The sequence below is a fragment of the Gymnodraco acuticeps genome, unplaced genomic scaffold (genome assembly GCF_902827175.1).
Source record: "Gymnodraco acuticeps unplaced genomic scaffold, fGymAcu1.1, whole genome shotgun sequence".
NCBI lineage: Eukaryota > Metazoa > Chordata > Actinopteri > Perciformes > Bathydraconidae > Gymnodraco > Gymnodraco acuticeps.
This window is the reverse complement of record NW_022990562.1, coordinates 137,975-165,581: the sequence shown is the minus strand read 5'-3', so window position 1 is coordinate 165,581 and position 27,607 is coordinate 137,975. Positions and strand designations below refer to the sequence as shown.

Genomic DNA, 27,607 nt, shown 5'->3' with positions numbered 1-27,607 from the left:
TCAATCTTGATATTTAAAAAAAACAAAACACCGTAATACTACTTTTTCTTCTCAGAAAAACGAACAGGACTCCTCCTCAGTGACATCCTGATGTTCTCAACAGGATTAAACACCCTGCCACCATCTGGAATCCAGCCGAGACTCCAATTGTTTTTTCACCGGACATCTCGCTTTCCAATCGGCAGAACCTGCTCAAACACAATATAAATACCAATGTCAAGCACCTACGAACAGTTTGAAAGCAACATGGACTTTGGAATCCAAAATTCGCCTGGTTTTGGACTTTATTGAAAGCTGGGCTTACAATTTACAAATTAGCCATGTTCTTCATAGTTATATAGTTCGCAACACAAGACTCCCAGGTCAAGGGTTGCATTAGACCACTCGTTCTTTGAAGGTTCTCAAAGTGTTCCTGGAAGTGGTCGTCTCCACATGGACTGTTGGTCGAGTCCAGAACAAACTGGCCCAAGTCGTCTTGTGGGACTGGGAACCCACAGTCAGTTCCACCGTACCTGGATGTGCAATATGTTCAACAGTTATTATTCACATGTACAAAATTGTTCTTGAAATGTTGTTTTGTTGCACTTCTTTGAAAATTAAAAAGTTACTGTCACTTAATAGTAGACATTATTTGAGTAATAACTGACTGACTGAGGTGAACAGATTATGACACAATCTTGATTTATAGTGAAAAATGTACTGATTTTTTTTCTTAGAATTTTAGGCAGTTACTAAAAATAAATCTGAACAAAATTGAGAAATATGTTTAATTGATAGAAACAAACCTGTGTGGCAGGTTGTACATGACATCTGGTTTCCCTTATCGACAACGAGACTGGTTTACAGGTCTGATGATATGCGTGTTCCACTTTTCCCTGCATTCGTCAAGGTCCCTCTGTAGCACACCCATGAAGACAAACCGCACTAGGCATGTGTGCACATGACTGCCACTGAAGTGATGTTTTTCTCTCAGGTCATTCATGAGATCCATCCAAAATTGAGACCTGAAGAAACAGATTCAAATGAGAGCTTTTTTTTAATACATTGATGATTTCCATGTAAAGGGATTAAAAACAAATATAACAAATAACAGTAAACCTGTGGTATCAAATAGTCATATTTCTAAGAACTGTATTAAGGAACAGAGATAAAGGGGTAATCTGTGTTTTAACTGATGATTCCGATCAATTACATTAAAAGGAAATCAGCAACCACACTAGGCATACCATGTTTTGGCTGTGCCTGTGGTGCAGAGTTTAGTTGTAAACAATTATTGTAGGAGATCGGAACTAATACACTGAAAATATAATTACATTACTTTTTATAGATATACTATGTTCACTGTCAAGGATGTACAAAAAAAAGAAAGAAGCACCACACCTCTGTTTTCTGAAGTACGACCACCAGCTTTCAATTCTTTGATTTGCTGTTGAAGAGCCATACATGTGACTGGCAGCCCCAGCAAAATGGTCAGTGTGTCTTGATCTTAAAGCACACGGGATGGCTGCCATTGTGCCGTTTTCAGTGCCGCAGTCTGTACGCAGCCTCATAGGTATGACTCCATGCTCTGTGACACAACGTATGTAATTTTGAGCAATGACCCCAGGGTCATTGTTTGTTGCTCCACACTTCAACCACAATACTTTTCTGGAGTAGCCATCAATACATCCGCTGATGGCCAAACCATAGGGCTTTAGCTTATCATAGCCATCAACATGCCAGACGTGGTTGGGTCCTTCAGAGCTGTATGTTCTTCGTACAAATCGTCTATTACTGCGAAGTTGAACTCCAGAGGGGTCAAGCTCTCTCATCAAGTTCATGACCTCATCCCTTTTTACAGTAAGGGAGTGCTTTTGCCGCAATGTCTGACACATCGAGTGGTAACCGTAATGCTGGCCAGATCCATTTAACTCCTCTTGAATGGCAGCACGAACATTAGCCAGAGGGGAGTAGTTTTTTTTCCTTGATAATGAAAGACTTTTTAATTTACTCTTTAAAGTACACAAACTCATTTTTACATTGTGGGTAGTTTCCAGAAAATCCCAAATGTCATCGTAGCTGAAGCCATCGTGAAAGTGTTTCCGAATGAGGTCCTCTTCTGTGGGGCTGTCAGATGCTGATTGTAAAATAAAAAAAACACAAGGAGAAAAAGAAGAAAACATCATGTCATGGCTCACTGTCTCAAAATCTGATTCTAAATGTATAATGTTCTCTATAAAGATATAACTAATACACAATTATGATGTATAATATAAGCTGTTTTGTGTATTTAATGCGTTGGTCTACAATGTAATGATGGCTTCTACATATTTCACATAAACAGACAATGAAAAAATGTGTCCTTCATGCTGATAACTAGTGTATGCATCTCCAATTAGCATTCTAAACAGAGCAGAGTGGTGAATCCTTATTTCTTGCATTTGAAACAGATACAATAAAAAAAGGGAACTTACTGTTGTGTTCAACTTCTGCCACAAACTGTACATGTTGCCACAGGAGCCACAGAACACTTGAACTGTCCCCAGATGTTGGCCACAGAAAGGACACAACATGGCAGCCTGAAAAGACATACATTGATGTAGTGAATCCATTTAATCAAGTCAATCAAAAACACATAGTCTAAATAGTGGTTAGCTAAATAAATAGAAAGATACATGATGTTCACCGTTGAATCTGTGTTCTCTCTCGCTCCTTGAATGTCTTCTCTATATTTGTTCTAATGCACACTACTACCTGTCATTACTTTGTCCCTCTTCACATTTTGTCACTTTCTCTCTCCTCTCTCTCTCTCTCAATTCAATAGCTTTATTAGCATGACCATAGTTACAGGTAATTGCTAAAGCTCTGTATAGTTGCAACATCTATACACAAATACATACATATAAACAAACTGCTAAGAATTCAAATGTCCCTTTTCCGCGGTACTCACTATGGCCCGTGTTATTTGCCTGCACTTGATCTGTCATCTCTTTTAACAATGTTCTTCCCTCACTTTCTCTTCTCTTCACGTGAAGCTCTCCTCTCCTCAGCTGGTGTAGTAGTTAGGCATGCTAACGCTAGCTATATAAATATGACGCTCTATGTATCAAAACAAAACGTACCTTCTTATATCTTTCTCCACTTAAATTAACTTTCTTTCCTCCCGATTTCCATCACTCTTGTTCGTTCTCTCTATGTCTGGTGGTCAGACATCAATCTGTTCCACCTAGCGCGCCCCCTAGAGGCCTGGAGCACTTCCGGAATGTTTTTTAAAAAAAATGTGTTTTGGGATTTGTACGTAATTTGGACTTTGCATATCGTTTTGGTATTTGCAGCGTTTTTTTGTTGCGTTTGTTTTCGGGGTTTGTTTGTTTTTCATGTCATTATTTGCAGGTGTTTCCTGCTTATGTGTGTGTTTTTGGCCGTTGTTTAGCGTTTGCACCTGCCGGCCACCGTACAGTCCCTATCGGCCAATATATGAACTGCAGTGTGTGGCACTTCCGTATTGGCGTCCCGGCTCTTCCCCAGAATTTGCCGCTTGGGTATAATGAGACAATAACAGGCGACAGATGCGGACACACACACACAAATATATTTATATAAATATATACAATTTAAAGTATGAGAGCTCAGCACTCTCATAATAACGTAACACAATCAGAGACTGGATATACCCAGAGCCATATAATAGAAGAGTTATGACATCTCCGTTCACTCCAATGGACCACTTTTTTACAGCAATGGCGGATCGTGGAGCCTCTCAATCGTTCCCCGGAAGTTAGCGCCAAGGCTAGCAGAGCTGTGGAGTTGCAGCATAATAACCGTTCGTGACGGACTTTTAAAGGTAAGAAGAAGTTTAAAGATGTATATTGCGGATATTATCAGTACATCTGATTCAATTGAACATGTGTATTAAAGGATGTCAGTGGATTATCCCTAAATCAGTAGATTTAGGGAACGTTTACATATAACAGATCAAGCTAGGATACCGAAGCAAGTTAGCAACACACGTTGAACAGCCTTTTAATTGTAAATTCCGTTCTCTTAATGTCTATTTGGTCCAACGTTGTTGAATTAGAGAAGAGGGGCTTCTAAACGGGATTGTATGCGGGGGTGGAGGGAGTTAAATATTAGATAAATATAACTTTGGTGCGTGTAAGAGTGAGTGTTTTTAGCAGAGCCATATGGTGTCCTTGTGATTATGTTGATTATTACCTGTGTGTATAATGTTGCAGCTCAGCTGATTTGGATTGATGGCAAAGGGAGAGGGACTTAAGTGAGAGTGAACACACAAGTTAAGTTTAATACTACTGTTTTATATAAGTAAGCATACTAAACATGTATTATATCACTGTATTATATAAGTAATCTTGTTAGTAACCGACTGTATTGCAGGTGGAGGGGCAGTGATGTTACAGGTGGAGGAGCAAAACTGCAAGACTGCAAACTCACAAGACAGAGAAATCAAAGTTTGTTCTCCAGAGATGAGGTTAATTTCACTTCAATTTTTTCACATTTTCTAAAGATGTGGAAATGGCACAAAAAAAACGTGAGAGCTGTAACCAAGACAACTGTAACAACAGGAGTAGAGAGCCACCAAGGTTTTTCAAGTCCCTCTCTTACTCCATTTTGCCAACCCAAACTTCCAGGTACATGACGGGACACCTTGCTTGTTTTTGTTGTTTGCGCTCCTCTGGCAGGTGGAGGGCAGTGATCCCTTCCCTTCTTCCCTCAATCTTTGAGACTAATGTAAGTCGAAGACATGGCACTGTAAATGTTCGGACATTTAAAATATTATACCACTTAAAAATAAGAAATATTACTTTTGTTACTAAGAGTTCATACTTATTATACCTGTGTCACCTTTCACACTATCGCTGTGATCATGAGCTATGGGCTTTGTAGATACAGGTCCCGGGGTGGTATATGGTAAAAAACCATATACCTTCCCGGTGCCCACTGCATGCTGCTGTGCCCTGATTGCCTTAAATAAACCCAGCTGTGTGCCCAAATTGACCCATCACCTTCAAAATAAAAGCATTTTAGCTGGAACACAACTTAACTTAAATAATATGGCTGTAAATCAATTAATTCTACAAAACAAAAAACAACAAATAAATACATGTGAAAAATACTGAATAGCTTCCACATGCCGGCCCCTAATTGTGAGAATCACAATTACCCTTATGTAAAACATATAAGGGAGCTATTCTCTCTATCCATGAGCCATAGTGTCTTCTGTGTCACCTTCTCTGTATCCACTGAAAGATAAACAGATGGTAAGAAGACAGGATAGGAACGGAAAATAGATATAATTGTCCATGATCTTATTCTGTGGCCTCCACCAGCAGGCAGATCTTCATCACAGGTCTCTCCACTGGTTTTGGTTTGGATGCACACAGAGCGGACCAATCCTTTGGAGTCAGACTTGGTACTCACAACTCGACCCATCTTCCAGGATCCTCTTGGAGCTGTAGCATCGGCAATGATGACAATATCTCCTGGGGAGAAGTTTCTTCTTGGGGCTGCCCATCTCTGTCTTTCTTGCATCACAAGTAAGTATTCAGATGTCCATCTTTTCCAAAACAACTCTGCGATATACTGTACTTGCTTCCATTTCCTTCTGATGTACAGGTCACTCTTTTCAAAGAGTCCAGGGGGAAAGATGGGTTTTCCCTTCAGCAGAAGAACATGGTTTGGGGTGAGGGCCTCGAGGTCATTAGGGTCATCAGACACTTTTGTGAGGGGTGGCTGTAATGAAGTCCTAAAGCTGAACTGGTCGGACTCCACGCACCATTGCAGTCCAAGTGCTTTTTCCATAGGCAGGTGATCTGTGTCCAAATCCAGCTCTTTCATCTCTGTTGCTCTGATGTCACCTGGGATTGATGTCAAGACACAACGGCTGGTTGTCACCCATTTTTGGAGGTTGAATCCTCCCTGACTACAGAGCAGAGTCAAATCCTTTACAAGCTTAATTGCATCTCCCTCCGAGGCTGTAGACTTCAGGCAGTCGTACATAAAAGTTGCGATTGACTGTTTTGATCACTTCAGGAGGGAAGGGAGCTGCATTGTCCTCTGCAGTTCGCCACAAGGCGTAATTGGCGCAGCTGGGGGACGAAACAGCTCCAAACAAGTGTACCCTCATTCGATATTCTGCTGGTTCCTGGTCAGTGTTGCCCTGAGGCCACCAAAGAAAGCGAAGAAAGTTCACATGTTTATCAGGCAACCGCACCTGATGAAACATGGCCTGGATGTCAGCCATGACTGCGACAGGCTCTTTTCTGAAGTGAATGAGGACCCCCATAAGAGTGTTGTTGAGATCGGGGCCCTGCAAGAGCTGACAGTTCAGAGATGTTCCTTTGTATGAGGCTCCACAGTCATATACAACCCTCAGCTTTCCTTTGGTGGGGTGATGTACTCCATGGTGGGGAATGTACCACACTTTTCCCTCATCTTGTTCCAGCTGTTCAATGAGTACAACTTCATCATAACCTTGAACCAGCATATCATTGATGAATGAGGTGCACTCCTCTTTAAACTTGCTGTTCTTTTCAAATGTCCTCTTCAGGCCTTGAAGTCGCTGCTCTGCAACACAGCGGTTATTTGGCAAGACCGGTTCCTCTTCTCTGAAAGGTAAGTCAATGTAATAATGTCTATTTTTCAGTTCTGTAGTACTTCTCATTATATTCATGAATTTAATGTCCTCTCTTGACATTTCCAATTGCCCCTCTGATGTTTTTTCATTAAAATCATGGTTGTATTGCTTAATGAGCATCTCTTCCAGATGTTCCACAGATATGCGGTTTGTTGTGACAACAGAGCAGCCAGTCTTATCTCTGCCGTTACTTCCACTCCTAAGTGGTCCATTAATGACCCAGCCGACTCTTGTTCTGACTGCGTATGGGCCTTCATCTTGGCTGTTGATCAGCTCCCATGGTTCCATCACTTTTGCTGCATCAGTTCCGATGAGCAAATCACATCTGCATTCAAGTCGTGCAGCTTTATGTTACTCAAGTAAGGCCACTTTCCACATCATCCTGTCGTGGAATGTTCACACGTGACACTGGCATAACTCTTTGGGTTAAGACATTGGGCCATTCAATAAAATCATCCGTATCCATGCCAGACACTTCCAAGTGAGACAATACATTGGTACTCACAATTTTCTTTTGCCCCATTGTTTGCAATAGAATACTGGCTGGCTGGCCACTTAGCCCCAATCTCTTTGCAAGGCTATAAGTGCAAAAGGTACCGGAACTCCCCGGATCCAAAAATGCATAGGTCTGTACAACTCTGTCACTCATTTGGCTTTTCACTTGAACTGCAACAATCGAAAACACAGCATTGCACTCGTCTCCGGCCCCTATATGGCCACATGTTTGAGACTGACCAGATGTTACACTCAGAGGGCTCACAGGTTATTGTGCTTCATTAAAAGGTGTACTTATACCCTTCTGCTCAATGTGAAGGACTGAAGGATGCTTCTGCTGACACACACTGCAATCCAATCGACTCCTGCAGTCTTTGCTTATGTGTCCCCGTTTCAAGCAACCAAAACAAATTCCATGCTCCTTTATGAAATGCATCTTGTGCTTTTGTGTCTTTAACTTAAACTGTGAGCATTGTTCAAGTGAGTGGCTGTTTGTTGGCAGAATAAACAGCATTTGTTGTGACTTTGGGCAGAAAAGGACTTGATCTTATTATCCATGTAGCCTTTGTTTCTTTCTTTCATTGCAGTGACACCGGTGGCAAAGGTGCCCTGTTTCCTATGCCTTGGTTCACTGACAGTGGGGGGTTTGTTGCAGCTGGTACATTTTGAGTCCTGAATATTTCCAAACAGTGAGTCAGAGGCCATTCTAACCTGTTTTTCAACAAAGCTCACAAGGTCAATGAATAGTGCTCTGCAACCACGTCTCTCCTGCAAATCACATGCATGGCTCCTCCATTTCTCCCTCACCTTATAAGGAAGCTTCATCATGATGTTTCTGAGCTTTGATGGCATGTCCAACTCATTCATGTGCATGATTCGCTGTGTTACATTTGAGCATTCCCGTAAGAACAGAGAAAAGGATTTCAGTGATTTGACATCTGGCTTTAACCAGAGGCCAGCTATCAATGTTGTCCATATAAGCAGAAGCACTTTTGTATTCATTTCCAAAATGTTCAGCAAGCAGGGATTTGGCTCTTTGGTATCCTTGAACAGAGGGGAGGTCTCTTGGTTGCCCCCTGGTGAACTGCTCCAAGAAATGTAAACGATCACTTGCATTATCAGTTTTAACCTCAACACAATTTTCAAAGGATCTGATGAAAGAATGATACTGAAGAGGATCACCATCAAATGTGGGTATATTTCTCACTGGTAGGGAGGATGCTAAATGTTGCTGTACTAACATTGTAGTGATGTCAGTTTGGCGTTGCATGATATTCACAATGTCATTTTGGGTGTCATTATTGCACGTCGTATTCAAGGAGGATGCTCGTCCTGTCTGTTGAGCGTCATGAACCACCTGTGTTGGTGCTTGAGTGTATCGTGGTCTGAGGTCCGTCTGTAACACTGCCATTTGTTTAGGCCTGACAGTTTGTGATGTGTCTTTAAACCTGATGGTCTGTGAGGTTTCCTTTGGTCTTACAGTGACAGCCTGGGCATTAGGGTGAAATTCATTTTGCATGTTATTTTTGTCATTTCTCTGTGGGACAAATTGATTAGCCTGAGGATTGAGTTGCCTTGTACTCTGAGCCTTGTTCCTTTCCAGATAAGAGTTCATTCCATCCCTTTTGGAGCTGCATTTTGAGCTACTTTCCAGAACATTGATTTTGGCATCAGTTGCAGCTAGCTCGGTCTCCAGAGCAAACTGTTCCTTTTCTTTTCTTAGTTCCTCCTTTCCTTTTCTTAGTTCCTCCTCCTTTGCTTCCAACTGATGTTTCCTTTTTAAAGCCTTCATGCGCTCCACAATTGCTGCTTTATCAGCCTCTGCTTTTAGCCTGGCAGATGCGGTGGATGATGTTTTAGATACATTAGAGTGTGTTTTGTGTTGCCTTTCCTTTGGACCTGAAATGTTAGAGGCACTGTCCTCCAGATTGATATCATCAATAACAGCACTTTGTTTAGTTTGAGTCTCAACATCAGTCTCAACATCAACATTGCTAACATCATTGTCATTTTCCACTTCATTGTCAACATTGTCATTTGACTCCACATGAGGGTGCCCAGCAGCAGACAACCAATCCTTTACAGACTCAGTGAAATTACAAAAGGTCATCATTGTTGCATTGAAATATGTATTTTGCCTTTTGACCTCCTCCTCGGGCAAATCCATATCTATGAAAGACTCATGCATGTCCTTAGCGTCCTCATAACACTTGATGAAGTTGCACAAATGAGCTAGCACAGACTTCACATTGTCAGTAGATTTCATCCAGACACGTATTGGTTCAATGTATTTATTGGCCTGCTTGATTTTTGCCGATCTCTTTTCTCGGCACGTTTCTATGTAAAACGCCTTTTGGGGTAAACTTGAGGCCCCGTTTTACAGAGGGCTCGGGCGGAGCAACATTCTCCACACTTGAAACATCTGAATCAACCACAGGCATTGTCTCGTTTGTCTCAACCGGCTGCTCCATATTGTCTGATTGAGTTCACACAGGCAATTATATTGACACTTCACGTCGGAGATTTATGAATAAATGTCTTTTCAAGTCCAACAACTCCCAATATTCATCAACATGTAGCGAAACAGTAATTCAGTCACTCCAAATAAGTTTGCTTTTTTCCAATAAAGCTGAAAGATTATCCTTCACATACCGATGTTATGTTGTGGAGTAGGTTTGTGCGGCGTCCATTTAAGCCGTGGGTGGTCCTCTGTTCTCCGATCGTGTCTTTAACAGGAAATTCAAAGTTTCACAAAGTCAATGAGCATTGTCTCAGATCTCCAGATCAAACGCTGATGCGCCGGCGTCCATGTTCCTTTGTCCTTTGATCAGCATGATCATCTCCGTTTGAGCGTGGTGGTGATTCCAGTCCAAACGTCCATGCAGTGCAGAAAAACAATAAAAATAAAAAACAATAAAAGTGTCCGCTTCAATAAGGGAGGTTTTTTACTTTATGTAGAGGCTATTTGTCAACAACAATAAAACTTCAAAAGGCCACTGAGGCACCAGGTATAGTGGATCTTACGCAGATCATGAGTTGGTAATGAATCCATTGTCCAAACAAGGCATCGACGTTTGTGGTATTTATTAGCTTCACCTTGCGGGAACAATACAGCAGAAGGTGTTGAAATGTTTGCTCAGCCCTGATACTGGTAGAAAACCATAGACCTTCCCGGTGCCCACTGACTGCTGCTGTGCCCTGATCGACTTAAATAAACCCAGCTGTGTGCCCAAATTGACCCATCACCTTCAAAATAAAAGCATCTTAGCTGGAACACAACTTAACTTAAATAATATGGCTGTAAATTAATTAATTCTACAAAACAAAAAACAACAAATAAATAACTTTCACTTTCTTCCTACCCTTGGTTGTTGTTTTGGGTATACTGTTCTCTGCTGCATTTAGTATATGTTGCGTTATGTGGCTTGTAATGACCTCTATGCTTCCCTCTGATGTTAGCAGGTGTACCGACTCCTCACACCATATCCTACATGTCCCCCAATCAGCTTTATCAAAGCACCACCTGGTTATTACACCTCCTTCCTGCATATATACATTATTATTCATTTTAGGAAGCACTGGATAATGGTCACTTCCTACAGTGGAGTTATTCAAAACAAACCATTCGCATGTATGAACCAAACAGTTTGACACTAATGTCAGATCCAGGCATGAGACTTTCCCCCTGTGAACATCTACTCTTGTGCCATGTCCATCATTAAGGCATACTAGTGTTCTTTCCTCCAGCATTTCTTCCACTATGTTTCCGTTACTGTCTGTATGGTTGCTGCCCCATAGACTGTTGTGTGCATTGAAATCACCACACCAGACTTCCTTCCTATGTTTATATTCTGCTATGTCTTTAAATTAGGGCCGGGACTTTAACGCGTTAATTAAGATTAATTAATTACACAAAAATGAACGCGTTAAAAAAATTAACGCATTTTAATCGCACTTATTTTTGCACCGCGGAACGTTTCTCACTGGATGAGTTTCAGGCGTACCGATTATACTGGAGCACCAACTAACGTTCATGACTTCGGACAACAACAAACCACAGTGAACAACAGTGGGAAATGTTGTTTTAAAAAACGGACGGATGGAAGCGTCGATAAGAGCACGGTTGTGTGCAAATTATGCAAAAAGGAATTCGCATATCACCGCAGCACATCAAGCCTCAAGTATCACCTCAATGCAAAAACATATAGCAGCTAGCGTGGACGTTAGCCTGACTCCGAGTACAAGGACCCACACTCAACCCACACTCAACCAGATGACTAGTTTCAGGGCCAGGATAACTAAGTCCACGTCTGAAAAAATAACCAACTCACTGGATTACACTCTACTGTGTAGACCACTTGGAGTGGTAGAAGATAAGGGGCTGCAAAAGGTACTACAGATTGCATCGTCTGACACAACATATGAGCTGCCATCAACTGTTGGTAAATCAACAAAGTCTGTTATGGCCTCTGAAGCAACAGAGATGTTTTCTAATAGTCAGGGTTTCCAATGTTCTGAATGTACTTGAAAGTATTGTGTTTTACTTAAAAAACAAAGTGTTATAGTTTACAGAAGGTCTACCTACCTATAGGCTACCTGAATCTCTGAAATGTACTATATTCCTAAATATGCTATTGCTACACTTTATGGCAAAATTTGCACTTTTCTGTTGGTCTTGGTTAAGTACCACCATGAAAAAAAATAAACAATGTTTTGTTGCTTAAGCTTATATATTCAGTCATTATTCAATGGTATACTAAAATCCATGTGAAAAAAATTGCTTCTCACTGTTCTCAGGTCAAATATTTATATGTGATTAAAAATGCGATTAATTTCGATTAATTAATTACAAAGCCTCTAATTAATTAGATTAATTTTTTTAATCGAGTCCCGGCCCTACTTTAAATATATCAGTGGTTAGATTTGGACATGGGTTGTATACATTGATTATCCTAATGTTATCTTGTTTTCTAGGGTTGCAGATGTCCACTATAATACAGTCTATACCATCAGGAGATTGCACCTCCCTATATGCCACACCATCTTTGAGAAATGACTGCAGGATCTCAGGTCTGCAAAGTGGACAGGTAGGCGAGAAAGGCTTTTTTGAGTCTCAGAGACCAAGGTCCTGTACACTTCGCATACATTGACTGCACGACTTCAGGTCTGCGATGTGGACAGTACACCTCAAACACATCACTACACAACCTGGGGTATTTGAAGATAAGGGAATGACATGTTTATAATATGCTGCAAAACACAACAAATATGCAGGGTTACGAGTCTGTTTCTAAGGCCATTTTATTTTTGGTAGTCTGATCATTTCAACAAGAGAATAGAATCAAACTGAAAACATCGTAGATATGTTCCAGATACATGAAGCAGATTAATGAACAGTGAAACTCGCTCATGGACTTTAAGGTGAATACTTTAAGAAAACGTTTTCCCACACTCTTTGTAGGAGCCATTTTATGGGTGTTGTTGGTGTCTCAGTTTACCTTATTTATATGAATAGAGCAATATTATTTTTGAACACTTGGTGGCGGGGTGTATAAAAGAGGTGAGAGGAGAGGAAGAGGACACAGGAGGAAGAGCATACTAATTCTACCAGACGGCCAGCCCAGCCCCAGCAGATGCTCATACCACAACTATTGACACCGTGTACTTAAACCTTGGTATGTAAAGCAATAAAACATCATTCTAAAACTGCAGCAAAAGACCGGAACTTCATATGTTTGTGTCTGCGTCAGGATCACTCTAAACCCTCCTGTGAAGTAATGGCAAAAAGATATAGGACACTGGAACATTTAAAACTGCCATTACATTAAGTAGAATCGTACTCTATGAGTGAAACTGGACAATAAGAAACATATCGCATTGGATTAAGGATCGTTTTCACCGGACAAACAATTGGATTACTTCACAACCAACACCGTCATCCTGGATCAGCTGGACAACACGCCACAATCAGCTGGAGATTGTCACCACCTGCGCTCATCAAGAGGCGAAAGGAGAGGCCGAGAGCCAAGGCTGGGAAAGCGGCCGGGTATGAGCAGCATTAAAACTGGATCGTATATTGGAATCATAAGCTGCATCGGACAATGGCTTGGATTTAATGCTGCAATAATGTCAGCTGTTTGAAATAACTGTTGGCAGATGGACAGCCAGAAAACGAAACTTAAAGGAACAGTGAACATTATGCCGGTCAATTCTTTTATACATGAATATGTGTCCCCGGTGTTCCAGGGAACTCATCAAGTGTCAGAAAACACAACCCTCTCTCTTTTCCTCCATACCCAAATCTCTTAAAAAGGGTCTGCAACGGATCTGATACAGACTGATCCAGATTTGAACACTTTACTGACGTCAGTATGAAACAGTGTGATGGACAGCCAGAAAACGAAGCTTAAAGGAACAGTGAACATTATGCCGGTCAATTCTGATGTTACGTCAACAGATGGTGCTGTTGGGATGGGATCTGTAATGGAAAAAAGGATTACACAACACAAGGCCAATAGATGTAAACTGTGAAAAAACAAAATATGCTTAAATGCAACTAACACTACACTCTTAAAACCACTATGGTTTTTCTCCTGTGTGAATACGTTGATGTGTTTTGAGAACACCTAATTGAGTGAAAGTTTTCCCACACTCTTCACACCAGTACGGTTTCTCTCCAGTGTGAATACGGTGATGCATTTTGAGAGCATCTGATCTAGTGAAAGTTGTCCCACACTCTTCACAGCTGTACGGTTTTTCTCCAGTATGAATACGGTGATGCGTTTTGAGAGCACTTGATGTAGTGAAAGTTGTCCCACACTCTTCACAGCTGTAAGGTTTTTCTCCAGTATGAATACTGTTGATGTGTTTCGAGAGCATCTGATCTAGTGAAAGTTGTCCCACACTCTTCACAGCTGTAAGGTTTTTCTCCCGTGTGAATACGTTGATGTGTTTTGAGAGCACTTGATTGAGTGAAAGTTGTCCCACACTCTTCACAGCTGTAAGGTTTTTCTCCAGTATGAATACGTTGATGTGTTTTGAGAGCATCTGATCTAGTGAAAGTTGTCCCACACTCTTCACAGCTGTAAGGTTTTTCTCCTGTGTGAATACGTTGATGTGATTTGAGAGCACCAGATTGAGTGAAAGTTGTCCCACACTCTTCACAGCTGTACGGTTTTTCTCCAGTATGAATACGTTGATGTATTTTGAGAGAACCTGATTCAGTGAAAGTTTTCCCACACTCTTCACAGCTGTACGGTTTTTCTCCTGTGTGAATAAGCAGATGGCGCTTTAAAGTTCCAGATGTTGTGAAGGATTTGTCACATTGCTGACAGCTGTGACGTCTCTCTCTTCCTTTCAGTTTCTAGAACAGATGGACAGAGAAAGAGAGAAAGTCAATCTAAAAAGCATAAATACACAAGTTAACACAATAAAAACTCACTTAAAGTGGACCTATCATGCTATATTTGAACAATATATTGTAGGGCCATACCTATATAAAGTATATAAATATAGTATTTTTTTCAAAATACCAAAAAGATCCTGCATTTTAGCCACGCCTCATTTCGCTCCATTTGCTCTTTCCAGCACTGTTTTTACAGGGGGCTGATTCTGTGAGCTGCAGCTGACCACGCCCCCCTGCAGGAGAGGGGAGCGTGCTCTGAGATCAGCTGCTGGGCTGCAGCGGGGAGAAGAGGGGGAGAAAAAGAGATCTCCGTCCTCCGTGTTTTATTCTTATAGAAGTAAGAAGAGAAGTAACGGGGCAGACACCCTCCTTTTTACACAGCGGTCCAGACATACACATCAAACGGCGACACATATTCAGTGTGCAGTTAGTTTGGCATTAGGGCAGGGATATCTAGATACTTCCCAAGGTTTGACATCATGAATTGTGCTACTTTTAAAGCAAGCAACGATGTTTTCAAATCTGTAATCAAAAAGCTCCTCAAAAGCGCTATCGAAGCAGTTCCTGCCGTTGCTACGTTAGTTCAAACGGTAACAACGGACTATTTTTCTTAGCGGATGCATGTCAATTTAAATCAATAAAACTATTTTTTAAATCAACAAAATAAATTTCTAAATCCATAAAAGCATTTCAATTAATATTGGGAGTCATATCGTTACTTTGTTGAGAATGTGGCCGTGTGATAAGCGGGATAATGTGCACATTGCATAATGTGCCTTCATGCCGATCTAGATCCCTCCGCTCCGCTTACTGACGTCAGTAAATTGTTCAAATCTGGATCAGTCTGTATCAGATCCGTTGCAGCCCCTTTTTTTGAGATTTGGGTATGGAGGAAAATAGAGGGGGTTGTGTTTTCTGACACTTGGTGAGTTCCCTGGAACACCGGGGACACATATTCATGTATAAAAGACGTACTAAAGTGCATTTTGCATGATAGGTCCCCTTTAATATAAACTACAAAATACTACTTATAATAATAATAATTCCTTACATTTATTATAGCGCTTTATCAATGACTCAAAGCGCTTTACATATACACACATTACACATATATGATACATGCAATGGTCAGATACTGTGGACAATACCCACAGGAGCAAGTTCAGGTGAAGTGTCTTGCACTTCACCTGGCACTGCACCGGCTTTACAGACGCAGCAGCGGCGGGTTTCACCCCTTGATCTGATGATCATTGCACAGCGCACTGCGCCACACCGTCCATCTTCACGCCTCGAGGACATCGAGGCGCTTTTACAGGTACACATTGGTATTATACATGTACTGTGGACATTACCCACAGGAGCCCAAGGACACAACGGCCTGACACAGTGGCGGCAGGAGCGGGTTTCGAACTGGAGTTCCCCAGCACTCCCCCTTGATCTGATGATCGGATGCACAGACCACTGCGCCACCCGTGGTCTGTACTTATCAACTGTTTGTGTTTATTATATTTGATACAGTAATACAGCAATATTCTAACCAAAGTATATACCAGAGGTGGGGGACTCGAGTCACATGACTTGACTCGAGTCAATGTAAGCACAAGCAATTTGTCTAAACATTTAGCAAAAGTGCACCGCATGCAGACGGAGAAATGCACCGGGTTCGACCGTCTTTCTAGCAGCTCTGTAGCCCCATCCACGAGTAACGTTTCCACGTCAGGTGTTCTGTATGCTAGCAGCAACACACGGAGTTAACTCCATGATACAAACATGGGTTAATGATTAGAGGTAACAGAGTTATTTAGTTTGTTAAAATTTCAGCTATTCTGTTTACAGTCTGTCATCAGATTATTTAATACGATTTGTTAAAGGCTCAGGGCAATCTCGATGACAAAGGTCAATGTTCCCCCCCCCCCTGTGAGCCAGCCGCGAGCATGGTCGCCGCGTCTTTATTACGTCATCACAACAACACGTTAGGTTATCAACGTAAGCCTGTTCTGACATTCGGTGATATTTTTTCGGTGCTAAAACCCTTTCGGCCGAAAGGGCCTTTTTAACCATTTTCGGCCGATAATTTTCGGTGGCCGAATATTCGGTGCATCCCTAATATATATATATATATATATATATATATATATATATATATATATATATATATATATATATATGATTCTGTTTTCTTCAAGGTTGTGTCTTCCTGGTCGAATGTACTTATTGTAAGTCGCTTTGGATAAAAGCGTCAGCTAAATGCAATGCAATGTAATGTAATGTAATGTACATTAATTTGATATAAAACAATATATTTTTCAGTGGGCTGTGTCCGTCGAAAACTGCTAGCTACTGTCTGCTGTACGCACCTAGATTTTGCTGCCGTCACTGCTCGGCTCTTGGTACTCATCATTGTACCCTGTATACAAGGGCAGGGTTGCTTTCACTTACTGTACGGCGGATAAATCACTGGTATCTTTTTATTTATAAAGCAATGTGAGTGTGCACCCACATGCAGTATTTTTGTTTGTATATGCTATTGTAAATACTCCTGTTGTCTGCTGTGTTCAGACTCAAGTCCTGGGTGTGATGCCACATTCAGTGTCCTTTTTTAACAGAAGGCCGTTGCTAGAAGCTGCAGCTAGACTGCAGAAGCATTAGTTTTTGAGGATGGAACAACTTCACACACAGATATAGGGAGGCTAGACCTATACAATTCATTTAGGTTTATAAATTAATGTCAAGACATTTATGTTATTGATTTCTGAAGCACTTCCTAAATAATAAAAAGAGCGTTCATATGTATTTACTGCATGTATACATTGATGAAAAATAAGCCATGTGCAGTAATATAGAAAATTGAGGATGCAACGCATTGGTATGAATCGTGATGCATCGGGATATCGAATCGAAGACAGGATAATCGTAATCGAATCGTGAGACCAGTGAAGATGCACAGCCCTAGTATACAGGAGACAGAGGGAGACGGCATCCTGTCACTGCGAGTCTCGGTATGCTCCGTTCCTCTTGTGTTTTGTTTTTTTGGTCTAATTATTGTCAAAACTTTGTTGTGTCTGTATGAAATGTAATTTTGAGAGACCATGCTTTTGATCCTGTGGATTACATTTGCCTTCTGCAGACCATGTCTGGCCATTCAACTTTCCAAGACACACCTGAGTGACAGCACGAACAGGTATGGCGAGGAGCCCCGGCCTCAACGCTGCTACAGACGCGAGGCTATGCTAGAGCTACAATGCGATCGGCCTCCTACGAATACACAAAGCCACCTGTGCTCTTCGTTATTGGATGAAATCCCTCGGGAGCCGCTTAGAAACACCAGGAAAAAGAGACGAGGAAGGAGGGGAGGCGTTCAGAATACGGCGGAGATTCAGCCGGCCACCACTTCCATCCATCATTCTCACAGACCTGCGCTCATTGAGCAACAACGTGGACACACTAAGGACATACACAAGGTACTGTCATGAATTTCTCGAGGCCTCTTTATTATGTTTCACGGAAAGTTTGCTACAATCTACGATGCCTGAATCTCTCTTTGAAGTACCCGGACTCACCCTTGTTCGAGCAGACAGGGATGCGAACTCGGGGAAAACCAGAGGAGGCAGTATTTGTGTGTATATTAATGATCTGTGGTGCCGATCATACTCAGTAAAATGTAAAACCTGCAATCCCAACGTAGAAATTCTCGGCATGAAATTAAGACCCTTTTATCTGCCTAGACAATTCGGGTGTATTTGACTGTTTGTTGTTTATGTGCCTCCCAGCGGCAGAGGACACTGTGTTCACGAGCTGCAACTCAGCCACCCCGATGCACCGGCAATAGTGCTCGGGGACATGAAGCAATGTCGCCTGGAGACTGTGTTACCTGGGTTCCAGCAGTATGTTAGGGATCACAGCAGGAAAGACAATATCCTGGACAAATGCTTTGTTAATGATAAAGGAGCCTATGTGTCTAAATACAGACCACCAATACTGAACTCTGATCATAGTGCTGTGAATATGATACCAGTGTATAAGACCAAACTCAAGGGAAGTCAACCAGAAAAGAAAGTAAGTAAAGGACATGGACAAATGAAAGTAGGGAACAGTTGAAAGCCTGTTTTGATTGGACATATTGGGACATTTTTCAGGAAGGTTCACGAGTAAATAACTACTGTTACCAAAGACTATATTAACTTCTGTGTTCCCACTAAAGAAATACAAATCTATCCAAGTAATAAATCATATGTGACTAAGGACTAGGGATGCTCCGATCGATCGGTCACCGATCGATATCGGCCGATACTCACTCTCTACCGATCGATCGGTGCTCTCTAAACATGCCGATCGCGAGAGCCGATTGCATGACGTAAAATACATGACACTTTTCTCTGTGTGCGGCAAAACAAGCTCGCCAAAATGGCTTCACCGGTCTGGCATTATTTTAAGGTGTCCGAAAAAGACAGTAAAATAGCGGTATGCAACGTGTGTGAAGCAGAAATCCTGCAGCTCCGCCCGCCGGACAGGTAAGCGCAGCGAAACACACACACAGGGAGAACCAGACCGCAGTTCATTTCCTCATATTCCAAACGAGAAATTACGGTAGCAATTCACCCGGTTCTTTACGACCAGAACTATTAACGGGATACAAACCGGAGGAACCAGGCATGGAGGGAGGTGGCAGAGACAGTGGGTGAAACTGGTAAGTTTTCGCCTGTTTGGGGAGTTTATATATATATATATATATATATATATATATATATATATATTGTTCGCATAAAATCCCCGGGGTTTTTTGCTTTGTATGTCGGGGGCGGGAGATTCATGTGATTGGTTGTTGGTCGCGTTGCTCGCAAAAAATCCCCAAGCTCCAAGATTTTTGAAAAGCTGCTGTGTGGACGTACCGTAAGAGTTAGACCTAACACACTTAGCTATTTTATCTACCTCTGGAACAAGCTAAACTAGTTATTATAAATATATGTATTCTTCATTGTCGGGTCACTCATTACTGGATCAGTGAGCTGCATGAGATACTGACAGGCTGTCAGGAGAGGGAGAGAGGGGGGAGAGAGAGAGGGAGAGAGGAAAAGAGAGAGAGAGGAAAAGAGAGCGCTTCCGCTAATTTCTCCCGTGTTATTATCCAAAGTGAATGTAAACTTGAATAATGTACATCATTTGAATGTAATAATTAAGTTGATTGTTGTTTGTGGAAGCTCCAGTGAATGAGCCCCATTAACTGAGTTTAAACATCACTTTAAATGGAAGATTTAAAGTGATGTTTAAATCTTCCATTTAGGCCCCGCCCACTCGATCGGATCGGCGATCGGTATCGGCCGATACTGATTCTGGCGATCGGCCCCGAAATTGGCGATCGGAGCATCCCTACTAAGGACATTACAATAAGTTATAAAAACCAGGAAAATAGCTTTAAAAAACAAAGACTATGGAGCACTTGAACAGACAGAGAAAGAACTGAAAGTCAAATTGAGGGAATCAAAACACACAGAGAGCTTTTGGGAAATGCTTTTAAAGCCAAAGACCCCAAAAAAGTGTGGGACACCATGAGAACCGTGACAGGAATGACCTGTTCAGCTAAACCTATTGTGACAGACAAGACATACTTGATCCATACCAATTTGCCTATAAGCAAGGGGGTGGTACTGTTGCTACTCTGGTTCACATCACCACTAAACATTTAGATAAACGTCACACCTATGCAAGAGCCCTCTTCCTAGACTTCTCAGCAGCAACACAATACAAGCAGACATCTTGGTGTCAAAAATGGCCAAAATGGAAGTAAATCCATACCTAATATACTGGTATGCCGCTTTCCTCACCAGTAGAGAGCAACTTGACCAAACCCTGTCATCTGCCATCACAACCAATGTAGGGGCCCCCAGGGCTGCGGGAGTTCAGCTGTGCTCTTAGCTTCTTTTAGCTTCTTTTGATGACTTTACTGAACTGCTGTCTATAGTGTGTTTTCACTTTGACCGTCTAGTCATTGTTGGTGATTTTAACATCCATGTTGACAACCCCCAGGACAGAGGGGCTAAAGAACTGTTTTGTGTTCTTGATAACTATGGTGGGGACCCTCTCATGACATCCAACTATAGGCCCATCAGTATCTTACCCATAGTAGCCAAGGTATTTGAGAAATTGATTGCCAAACAAATCAATCATCTCAACAACAGCTCCTTTCCACTGCATCCAATGCAATTTGGATTCAGGGCTAATCGCTCAACAGAAACAGCGATATGCTTCTTCATGGAGATTGTTAAGGCATCAATGGACAGGGGTGGGGTTGTGGGGGCCGTGTTCCTTGACTTACGGAAAGCTTTTGACACTGTTAATCACAACATCTGACACAATCTGTCAAATTACAGATACATTAGAAACTTCCTATCATCTGCAGCAGCTAAGCTATACCTTCACTCCATGGTCCTCTCCCACATCTACTACTGTCTGATCAGCTGGTCTAATGCTCACTCTACAGCTCTAAGGCCACTGAACTAACTCCATGGTCCTCTCCCACATCTACTACTGTCTGATCAGCTGGTCTAATGCTCACTCTACAGCTCTAAGGCCACTGAACTAACTCCATGGTCCTCTCCCACATCTACTACTGTCTGATCAGCTGGTCTAATGCTCACTCTACAGCTCTAAGGCCACTGAACTAACTCCATGTTCCTCTCCCACATCTACTACTGTCTGATCAGCTGGTCTAATGCTCACTCTACAGCTCTAAGGCCACTGAACTAACTCCATGGTCCTCTCCCACATCTACTACTGTCTGATCAGCTGGTCTAATGCTCACTCTACAGCTCTAAGGCCACTGAACTAACTCCATGGTCCTCTCCCACATCTACTACTGTCTGATCAGCTGGTCTAATGCACACTCTACAGCTCTAAGGCCACTGAACTAACTCCATGGTCCTCTCCCACATCTACTACTGTCTGATCAGCTGGTCTAATGCTCACTCTACAGCTCTAAGGCCACTGAACTAACTCCATGGTCCTCTCCCACATCTACTACTGTCTGATCAGCTGGTCTAATGCTCACTCTACAGCTCTAAGGCCACTGAACTAACTCAATGGTCCTCTCCCACATCTACTACTGTCTGATCAGCTGGTCTAATGCTCACTCTACAGCTCTAAGGCCACTGAACTAACTCCATGGTCCTCTCCCACATCTACTACTGTCTGATCAGCTGGTCTAATGCTCACTCTACAGCTCTAAGGCCACTGGAATCACTGTATAAACAAGCACTCAAAACACGAGACAAAAAGCCATTCCGGTATCATCATTGTCACATTGTTAAAAAGTATAATCTGTTCAGCTGGGAAAATCTCATAGTTTACAAAAACATCTGCTTAGTTCATAAGATCACTCGTGGGTTGGCTCCTCCTCCTCTGGCTGGCTGCATCAGCCTAAAGTCCACCTCAACCAGGGCTACTAGAGGTGCGGCTAGGGGAGACTGCACCATCCCATTTAGGAAGAGCGCATTCAGCCAGGCTGTCTTTCATTCCACGCATCCCATCAATGGAATTCAATACCACAACCAATGAGAGAGTCCTCATCCTACTACACATTCAAGCACAGTGTTACAAAGTGGCTCATTAATAATCAACAGTGTCAGCACTGATGTGTGGGTGTAGGTGTGTGAATGAGTGCGTATTGTAATTGTTTTATTTATTATCATGACTTGCTCTTATCTGTATTCAGTGATGTCATCTGTTGTAAATATGTACAATGGTATAAAATATAAAATGGTATGTCAAATGTCCTATTAGAGTTGCCGTATGGAGTTGTCAAATATGGCGGACCTTCTCGCACATGCGCACTGCAGATAGGGCAGGGCTGCAGATCGGGTAGTGACAATGTGAACCACAAAACCAACATCAGCCAATAGCTGTTAGCCCTCAGAGCTCACAGCTCATATCTGTTCAGAAACTAGACAGAAGTTAAACAAGTACAAACCACAGACTGTCATGGCGAATACAGTCGCTGCTTTATGTATGTCTGTATAGGGCGTTCCGAGCTGAATAAGGGCGTCAAATGAAGGCAAGACGCCCGCCTGGCGGAAACGCTGGAATTAGGAATATATTGTGATGAAGTGCACACTGACCTGAGCTCCAGGGGTCTCTTTCTTCTCCTCCATGCTGCTCATCAGCTGTCCTGATGAAGACCACAGAGCTGCTTCATTATTAATATAATACAAATATTTAGATATAATTCATCATAAACTGTCAGCAGTGAAGAGGAGGAACTCAAAGAGTTTATTCAATGATATGTTCTATTTCTAGATGCTTATATGTAGTGTTGTATCACACCATGTGCAGTGCCTTGTCTTATCTATGCTGCTGAGACGTAAACATGTTCCAAATTGATCCATTTAGTCAATGTGATGCTAAGCAGAGGAGAACATGATAGAAAGGTCAGATAGTTATTAACGTTACATGTAAATTACTTTAACCATTACAATAAAAAGTTGGTTTTCTGTGTAAATTATTATTAATATAATACAAATATTTAGATATAATTCATCATAATCTGTGTAGCAACTTACATTATAACTTACAGCTCACAGTTTGTTCACTTTTATTTCATTAAAATGACTTTATTCACATAGAAAGTGACATTAATGATGTTTGAACCACGGTTATAACGCTATCCGTGTCATTAACTATCACTAAGTTAACACAGAAAGCAAAGATTAGCTAGTGAGACTGTTTAATGTACTCCATGTATACAGTATTTTCTGAATATTGTGTATTCTTTATCTCACTCGCACCATTTCCGTGTCAGACCCATAGACTGTATATATAAATGGACGTAGTGTCTGTGACGTCACCCATAGGATTCTGCAGAGTTGCCGTGAAGCCCTTAGTAGGCGGAGTCGGCCACTAACGGCTCGACTGTGACGTCAGAGTCTAATCCCGCCTGCTCCAAATAAGGGCAAAGAGGCGGAGCCGAGGCGGGACCTGCTGCCTCTGAACTGGAAGTAAACAGAGCTAGCTCAGGCTAAGAAGCTAAGCTAACATGAAATACATGCATACCAAGTTATTGCTAACAGTGTAGTTCCCCTATATAAACGTTACATTCATAATCAAATGAGACAATCTGTAAGAGAATTAGCTATATTTTGTTATTCTTAATGCTTGTCATTCATACGTTGAGAAAAGACGGACTCCACCGCCCGGACCTAATGGAGCCGCAGTGGGCTAGCTCCGGGACGCCGGCTGGAGCTAGCCCCCTGCGGCTCCGTTAGCTCCGGCGGCCACCACTGGGATAATTGGGTCCCCTATTAACATTTGCTCCCGTTTAGCATTATGGTCGTCATAGCCATAGACTATAAAAGTCTTACCCAAGGCAGAATCATAAACTAAAATGTATATGTATGCATAAAGGGTTACGTCCTTAGCTGGCTAATAAGTAACAAGCTAAGCTACCAAGCACACAAACACCTGTGAACGGGGTTAACATACAATATTATCATTTTAGACTTCTTGGAAGTTCTGTTAGTACATTCAAGCGCACAGCACGACATTTGAATTGTCTGGTATTTGTAACAATATTCCCTAAAAGGCACAATCACCACAAACACGGCTAAAGCTAAAGGGTCAAGTACAGTACTATGAACTAACGTTGTAGCCTCTATGGTTGTAGCCTAGCAGAGTGGACAAGTTGCTGTTAGCTGACAGTGAGGCATGTACTGTCCATCAAAGTGACCACGCCCTAATTTATGCAAAAACTTTAAGACCTAATATAAATAAAAGGGTTGTGTTAGAAAACAATTCACTCACAGATTCATAATCATGAAGGTGGAATCTAACTATATCGAGAATAATATGTATTGCATCCATGGGTAGAAACATGTTTTTTCTGCTGTAAAGTTGGACATTTTAAAATGGGGGTCTATGGAGATTGCTCCTTTCTGCAGCCAGTCCCTAGCGGCCCATGTATGAACTGCAGTGTGTGGCACTTCCGTATTGGCGTCCCGGCTGTTCCCCCGAGTTTGCAGCTTGGTCAGACCACGTTATCCCCAAGATGGCGCCGCATGGGGAAAGCTAAGCTAATACGCACACACATTCATACTCTTTTTAACATGTAAACAGCGCAACAAACACTCCACACATTTAGTGGGCCGTCACACTATATACGCGAACATTATGGGGGGGGTTCATATGAGTTTTGCAGCTTTTACCAACCTGTAATGAGCAGATGAGACAGGAGCAATGAGGACACGAGTTATTTGGTTTCCTTCCAGATTGCTTCTGAGGAAACACCGGAAGTCCGTCCCTCTAACCAGTCCCCGGAACACAAACGTTCCGCCACACTTCCAAATGCACTGCTCAACCCCGCCAACGAAATGAAAATAGACAGATGTTCAAAACAAAGGCATATTCCAACTCCAAACAATAATAATTATTAGATCAATGTGGTCACACATCCTAGGGGTGCCACATATACAGTATTTTCTGTATATTGTGTATTCTTTAGATACTCTAGTGATATGTGTCCTGTACTTGCTGCTCATGCATCATTTTTATTATTGCATCTTTTAAATATGTTTAACTCGTGTAATGCCTGAAAACACTTCTGCTGTGACACAATCATTTCCCAGTTTAAGATAAATCATTATTTAAATAAAGTATATCTATTTATCTAATGAGCTAAACCGTCGCTTAGCTTAGCGTTAGCTGCTAACTGAAGAACAACATTAATTGCAATGGGAAAAATGCTACGTCGCGGTGAATGGCGATGCTGATAAGCTAGTTAGCATACATTTAAAACCATATATATGGTAAAGAGCACCAACACAACAACTCAAACCGTCTTAAAGACAACTGGTGTAATAAATAATTAGCATAAAGTGAGTTGAGCATTACAATTCAACTGTTACTCCCCCAGAGCCGAACTGAAATAATAACTGTAGCTGTTAGGCGATAGCCGTTAGCTGTTAGACAATAGCTGTTAGACTTTAGCTGTTATACTTTAGCTTTTAGACGATAACAGACTTTAGCTGTTATCCGATAGCTTTTAGACTGTAGCTGTTAGACTGTTGCTTTTAGCCTTTATTTAAAGATAGTTTGAGACTATTTTTGGCGCACATTTCAAAGTTTTTTTTGTGAGTTTATTTCTTCCAAGATTACAGCTGTTGTGTTAAATAAGATAACTTCTGATTCGTGATTAACTGTAAGCTAAGCTAACAGGTGTAAATACACTTAATGAAACCTCTGCATCTGTGTAATCCACTCACCTCTTCTTTTGTCCTTCTTCTCCTCTCGGTTTTTGGCCATCTTGTGCTCAGGCTCTGTGCACAAGATGGCGTCTGTCAACTTCCGGCGGCTGGGTGAGAGGCCGAGTACTTCCGGTTGGAGTACAGAGTAGTAGTGATGCCAGTTTGACAAAGCCCCCAGGAAGTGCGCCGGAGTCTGATGAGAATATTCGTGCTGGTCAAACGGCATACTACACTTCCTTTAGGTTGCTGGGCCCGGAAACACTTTTTCCCATTGACTTACATGGGGAAAGAGTGGTCTGTAACTCGTTGGATAATTTTTTTTAAACTAAATACACTACCCAGTATGAACGTTTGTATAGCCCTTATTAAAAACATTCGTTCCTCAAGTTGTAAAAATGTGCTAATAACGTTATTCTGAGAGTTATTTCCCTCGGCATTATGAACGTGCATCTAATCCACGGGACCGCGCCGCCCGGCACGTTCATGTTACGTGTCCCGACCAATCAGAGCACACTGTGCTCACAGGGAGGGTGGGGCTGGAGCTATGGAGAGGCGAAGTCACGCCCATCTACTTCCGGACCATGGGACCCCGGAAGCGAAACATTTACATTGAATTCAATGGAGAGAGAACACGTATCTTTTGATCCCGTTTGAATTGTGCCACGAACTACACATATGATGTTTGTCAATCTTAAACAATCATTTCCATGTCAAAAAAGTCACATTTTATCGTAAAACTGCTGAAATATAAGACTATGAAAAATACGCTACTACAAAGACTACAAATCCCAAATCCCATTCTGGGTCGCGTAAGTGATGTCACAGGCATGCTCGGTGATTTATAATAAGACTCGTAATTAAAGCGAAGAAGAAGAAGATCTCATAACTGATTTATTCCCTCCAATAAATTATAGATCGCTAAAAATAAATTCACTTTTACAAGATGCCTGTGTGCTTTGTACCAGGTTGTAGTCATAAAAGTAATCATACCACTTGCTCCTTCTATCGATTCCCGTCTGATGAAAGGACCAGGAGTCGCTGGATCAGACATATCAGGTAATATCATAGGTAATATACATGTGCATGGAACATAGTCAAGTTAGCTACCTAGCTAGTAGCGACGAGTAGCGAGCACGTTAGTTAGCATTACTTTACTTAGCCTTGTCATTTTTAGTAGCCTTACCATGAAGTTATTATTTTATTACATGAAGTAAACCAAAATGTTAAACAGTAACCAAACATGATGGTAAGTATTTCGTGAAACTTTTGAAGAGTAGCCTACTGCGCCCTCCACCGGGTGCTAAGGAAGCAGTTCAGGGAGAGTCGAAGGCAGGCAGGGAGCTTTGCATGACATTCTTCTGGACGTGTTTCATTGTGATGACAATCTGTTTGTTGGAAAGACAGTCGTTGTGTGCTTATTGAGAGAAAATTGTTAGAAGAGATAATTATTCAAAGTATTGTTACTTTAAAGTGTTGTTACTGACCTTTTTCTCTTTTATTTTCTTTACCTCACCTGTAACTGCTGAGACGTTGAGGAACATGCACACTGACCTGCTCTGGCAACCTGATTTCCACTGTACGTAATAGTATTTGGTTATGGTATATTATTTATATACATCAAAGGCACAATGCACCCCCCAGAGACACACATGTATTGAGTGTGATATTTTGCATAGGTCGAAAGGAGCCAGTTGAGGTGGTTCGGGCACCTAGTTAGGATGCCACCTGGGCGCCTCCCTAGGGAGGTGTTCCAGGCACGTCCAGCTGGGAAGAGACCAAGGGGTAGACCTAGGACCAGGTGGAGGGATTATATCTCTTCGCTGGCCTGGGAGCGCCTTGGGATCC

General features: G+C 41.8%; 1 long non-coding RNA gene and 1 pseudogene across 2 annotated transcripts; both read right to left on the bottom strand.

Moving 5' to 3' along the window:
• Positions 1–266: 266 nt before the first annotated feature.
• Positions 267–3,334, bottom strand: LOC117553667. 2 transcript variants are annotated; one of them, XR_004570178.1, is made up of 6 exons: positions 3,102–3,334; positions 2,454–2,558; positions 2,019–2,116; positions 1,381–1,567; positions 786–1,004; positions 267–512 (listed from the first exon to the last, which is right to left on the bottom strand). It is a non-coding gene; the product is annotated as an uncharacterized LOC117553667 (long non-coding RNA). The 2 variants fall into 2 exon arrangements; XR_004570177.1 differs by having other exon boundaries at positions 1,381–2,116; positions 3,102–3,329.
• An 8,694-nt stretch (positions 3,335–12,028) lies between these two features.
• LOC117553662 lies at positions 12,029–25,820 on the bottom strand (annotated as a pseudogene).
• Between the last annotated feature and the right edge of the window lie 1,787 nt (positions 25,821–27,607).